Consider the following 6125-nt stretch of genomic DNA (forward strand, 5'->3'; position numbering starts at 1 on the left):
TGTGTGTGTGTGTGTGTGTGTGTGTGTGTGTGTGTGTGTGTGTGTGTGTGTGTTTAGATGGCCGATTTAGATGGTTCTTGCGGCATTCGAAAGATACCTTCTAAACTTAGATTTTCAGAAAATGTCAGATCATTTAGTTGAATAGACTCTGAGATATTTAAGAAATACGTCAACCGTCTCAATCGGATAATCCGTTCGAGAGATATCGTCGACAGAATAATAAATGTTTAATCAATATCTGTTTTTTTCATTGAATAACATAATAATTACTGAACAAAATTACTCAAAACTAATATGTTCTTCTTTATTCATTCACTTTATTCATTCACTTTAGTCATTGGAAGTGACTTCCTAAAAATCGTCATGTTCGCTCGTATCACGATATACTTACACGATATAGATACAACGTATCTTGTAAATACTTATTTTGAGCTAATTGTTGAACATAATTGTGAACAAATACAAAAAACGCTCATTCATGAATTATTTCAGATTCTAAATTTTTAAACTTTAACGTAAAATGTAACTCTGTTGAGCTTGAAAAGCTCGAAGAGCTCGAAAATGTAGTTATTCTACTGTTTTCGAGCTCTGAGAGCTCGAATACAGCGAGAAGTTTGGGGGCTGGCCTGCAGGGCCAACCGATGCCTAGATTTTTTTTTTATAATCTTAGGTACAGATGATCCTGACGATGGCGATGGCATAGGACTAATACCCTGCACGGAAAGAAAATTATGGGAAGTTTTGCTATGCATTATGGGAATGGTTCCCATAATGGTATGAGAATAGTACCTATACTACTATAGGGATGGTTCCCATATATTATGGGAACCATCCCCATAATAGTATGAGAATAGTTCCCATGCCATTATGGGAATGGTTCCCATAATGATATGGGAATGGTTTCCATACCATTATGGTGTTATGTCCGACTTTGCAAACTTTTTTTAAATTCATGTTGAACGCTCCAAAAGAATAAATATTCCATTTTCTCATAAGAGAAACCAGGATGGGTTTAATTGAGCGATACAGAATGTCATACCAGATTTCTTTCTTCTGTCTTTCATTCCATTATCCTTCTTAAGTTCCCCACTTACTTTTACAACAATTATTCTAATGCGTGGTAACACCCACAATTAGCATTGACTTAAATTAAGTTCTGTCAACGGGACATCTCACACTATGAAAGATATCAAAACCCCCTCTTTTCCAAACTCGGACCCCCATGGTTGCATCTACAAAATTTTTCAAGAGCAATTACTCTACCGAGCACCGGTTCGCTTTTCGGTTATCAGTTGATTAGCTTCAGCGAAGAGTCGCAATTTGGTACATAGTATCTTTTCAAACCTCTCAAATAATTTTATTCTGGAAATAAAATTATCAAAACCCAATTAAATAAATATATATACTATATATTTATAACAAATATACAAAACAAAGCAATCACTCTACCGAGCACAGGCTTGCTTTCCGGTCACTAGTTGAATTCAAAGTTTTCAGCAAAGAGTCGCAATTTGGTACATAGTATCTTTCGAAAAAAAAAACAAACCGCGTATAATTTTATTCAGGAAATAAAATTCGCAAACCATTAAAAATAAATATATATACTATATATTTATAACAAATATACAAAAGTAAAAAGTCAAGAAGAGTTATAGCAGTGAAATAAAGAAATATATATATATATATAAAATATACCGCTCAAAGAGAGCAAAATAAAATCGCATTGCGAAGAAAATTTTATAAAGAAAAGAAAAGTTTAATAAAGAAAAATTGTTATCGGTTGTGAGTCAGTACCCTGATTAAACAAAATGATTAAAAATGATTTAAAATGATTTGTTTTTTAATCATTTTAAATACTTTTTAATCCTTCAAATCATTTCTAATCCTGTCTCTTATGGACATTTAACGTGTGAAATCATTTTTAATCATTTTGTTTAATCAGGGTAGTTAAGTGTTAATAGCACTGTTCATTGCATTAAAAATTGAAAAGCAAATATTGTAACTTAAAGTGAATACATGGTCAAAAAAAAAAGAAATAACCTTTAAAGAGTATCATCTCTAATTCCTTTGGGAAAATTAAAGGAATTTTGTTCCATTAGAATAAAAAACAAAATTAACCTAATAAAGAGTAAGAAAATATCAGTGTATATTAAAGTGTAACAAATGTTTATGCATAATAATAAAAGCCTTTAAAGAGTATCATCTCTAATTTCTACAAAGAAAAATAAAGGTATTTTTTGTTTGTAAAGGATTAAAGTCTAATAGTTAAATAAAAGGAAAATAAAAGTGAAAGACCGTTTTTGTGCTTCATTAATTAAAAATAAGTTAGTCAATATTGATCATCCTTCCTCGCTTGGTCATCGCTTGCACGAGAGAAAGAGAAATTGTCAACCAAGTCCAAGGAATACATCTCAGGAGTCCAAGGGCCTACTACAAAGGAGTCTTCAAAAGGTGAAAAATAATCAACGAGAACTATCACAGCAAAGGTAGGAAGTTTTTAAGTGACTATTTTATCTTTTAAATTCTTTAACAAATTTTCGATCGGCCTCAAAGTTTAATTGAAAATAAGGATGCTATAAATCTAAATCGTATGAATCAATTTGCATATTCTATATTTATCGACTTATGAAATTAATTCATTTTTACTTAACTAAGAATTAAAGGAAAAACTTACATCGAAACGTATCCCTAAAATAAAATAAAATAAGGCTTGAATTAAACATTTAATAGTCCAGTCGAGTTAGGTCTAAAAAGTAACTCTTGCTGGTGATAATTCCTGGCCGACTAATTTTTCCACAGAATGATTCAGAATATGCTAAAACTACGACAACCGAAAAAATCTACAAAAAAAGTGCGTCGCAAATATGTTTTTTTATAACAAAATGGTCAAAATTCCGGTTTAACGCAAATATCTAACAAACTATAGCACATGGATAAAAAAACCCTTTATAAAACTTGAAGAAAAAAAAATAATGAATAAAATGAGCCCTCATTTACGTTCCTACGAGCTGGAATTTGTAAATTATTTAAATGTTAATTAATTTTCTCGTCAACTCGATGTTATTTTTTATCCATCAGCTGTCCCGACGCCGAAACTTCCCGAAGTGTGACGATGAATGACGAAGCTGCTCGCGCGCTCGTTCGGGACATTTAAAATTTGAAAAATTACTTTTTATTTTCAAGCTGAAAGTCATTAATATTTTATTTAACGAAAAAATTAAATATTAATTAAATTTTTATTCCTATTAAAAATAATTAAATGGTTCAATTCTTAGCTTTAATGTTTTCAAACAATATTAAAAATTTAAAATATGTTCTTTTCCGTAATTTATTTTATTTTTTGTTACAATCGATTGCCTAATTTTTCAAATTTCTTAAAATTATTAATAAAAAAATTTTAATATATTTTCATTGCAAGTATTTATTTATTTTTTTACAAAACTCTCTTATATATAGCTCTTATATAGCTGACCATCAACTGGAATGAAAATAATAATCAAAATAACGATAATAATAATTATAATGATAAAAATACTAATGTAATTATATTACATTAATACTGTTGTTGGAATCAATAATTTTATGGAAATATTTTAAATTTTGTTATAAAGTATAAATTGTATATATTTAATTATAAGGTAATTTTTATTAATTATTTTAAGAAATTTGAAAAATTAGGCAATCGATTGTAACAAAAAATAAAATAAATTACGGAAAAGAACATATTTTAAATTTTTAATATTGTTTGAAAACATTAAAGCTAAGAATTGAACCATTTAATTATTTTTAATAGGAATAAAAATTTAATTAATATTTAATTTTTTCGTTAAATAAAATATTAATGACTTTCAGCTTGAAAATAAAAAGTAATTTTTCAAATTTTAAATGTCCCGAACGAGCGCGCGAGCAGCTTCGTCATTCATCGTCACACTTCGGGAAGTTTCGGTGTCGGGACAGCTGATGGATAAAAAATAACATCGAGTTGACGAGAAAATTAATTAACATTTAAATAATTTACAAATTCCAGCTCGTAGGAACGTAAATGAGGGCTCATTTTATTCATTATTTTTTTTTCTTCAAGTTTTATAAAGGGTTTTTTTATCCATGTGCTATAGTTTGTTAGATATTTGCGTTAAACCGGAATTTTGACCATTTTGTTATAAAAAAACATATTTGCGACGCACTTTTTTTGTAGATTTTTTCGGTTGTCGTAGTTTTAGCATATTCTGAATCATTCTGTGAAAAAATTAGTCGGCCAGGAATTATCACCAGCACAAATCCTTAACTCGACTGGACTATAAGCCGAAAATTGCATGCGTTAGTCCGAACGCCCCAATCCACGCAACAAAATATTAATTAAATAATAGTCGGACATAATAATGGAAATGGTTCCCATAGTATTATGGGGACCATTCCCATATCATTATGGGAACCATTCCCATAATGGTATGTGAATTATTCCCATACTATTATGGAAATGGTTCCCATATTGGTATAGGAACTATTCCTATAATATTATGGGAACTATTCCCATAATGTTATGGGAACCATCCCTATAATATCATCAAATTTTTTTTTTGCACAATAGTGTAGAAATTTCCCATAATTTGAATTTTCTTGAATGTTTTGTGCTGACAAAAAATTCTTGTTAAAAATTTTAATGTTTTTTTGCCAAATACGATTTTTTTTTCAATGTTTGAATTTTTGTTTTTATGTTAAATAATATTTCTGTGTATTGTAGAAGTGATTACCACACTTCTTTAAATTAATTTTTTCATGATAATATGGGAACCATCCCCATAATATTATAGGAATGGTTCCTATAATAGTATGGGAACTATTCCCATAATATTATATGACAGAGTGATTAGCTTGCCAAGTCTGGTCGCACCTAAGTATTATAGTCGAATATTAGGGCGCCACTGGAAGATGGACTCGGCCTTCCAGAACCGGATGTTGATGTAATTATTTTATATGCTCAGGGTCGTTCGTAAATTTTATAATTTTGTGAGAGAGGAGAGGAATGATGAACAGGCTGAAATAAATTTATTTAAGACTTTGCTTTCAATTTTAATAATTATAAGCACCTTGCTTTTATATTTTTCCTTTGATGACAATTATAACCTTATGACAAACTAAATTCTTATGACAAACTAAATGCGTCCCCTGGACGTTTCCACACTCCCACACACACACGTATTTTAGGCGTCTTCCGGACGTAACACACACACACACACACTCTTTTTAAAAAACCGTCCACCGGACGTTAAACCTTTAACCTTAATAAACCTCGATAAAAAACCGTCCACCGGACGTTAAACCTTATTTTCCTTAATTTCTACTTTTAAAAAACTGTCCACAGGACGTTAACCCGCATTTCCTTAATTCTAGTGTCCACCGGACCTATCTTAAACCTAACTTATATTTTGTCCACCGGACTTACATCACAAACACAATTTCTTTTAATTAACATTACTTTGACTCTATTTAAAACTCTATTTTCTTTTGTATTTTCAATATCATCACAATCTTTTCACCCAAAATTTCATGACTCTAATTCAACTAAAATTCCAATATAAATTTCCCACATTAACTCATTTTGATTACAATTTATCACTTCCTTAATCTATAATTAACTCACTGATTTTACACCTATTAATTAATTAATTTATTGTTTAAATTAAGTATTAATTAATTAATATTTCCTTATAATTTTCCACTAATAATTTTACCAGTAATTTTATACATTAATTTACTTCACAGTAAAATAATCCGTTTCTTTCCATTTTACTCAATAACAATATATCACAACTCTAGCGTCCTTTTTACGACTTCATTTTATTTAGATATTTTAATTAATTAACTTAAAATTAATTTGTAATTAAATCACGACTAGAATTTCGTTATGAATTGACTAGAAATTCGGCCATTGAGTTGGCGTCACTCGGGTCTTGAATCTTACTGACGGATTCGAGTAAATTGAAGTTTATTTATGAATTAATTCAGCCACTGGAATAAATTCCGGCCTCAATTAATTTACTGACGTTATCGAATAATTTATTTAATTAGATATTTACGCGGGAAAATTATTTTATTCCAGCCAAAGGCCTCGGATAAAATAAATT

The sequence above is a fragment of the Microplitis mediator genome, chromosome 1 (assembly GCF_029852145.1).
Source record: "Microplitis mediator isolate UGA2020A chromosome 1, iyMicMedi2.1, whole genome shotgun sequence".
NCBI lineage: Eukaryota > Metazoa > Arthropoda > Insecta > Hymenoptera > Braconidae > Microplitis > Microplitis mediator.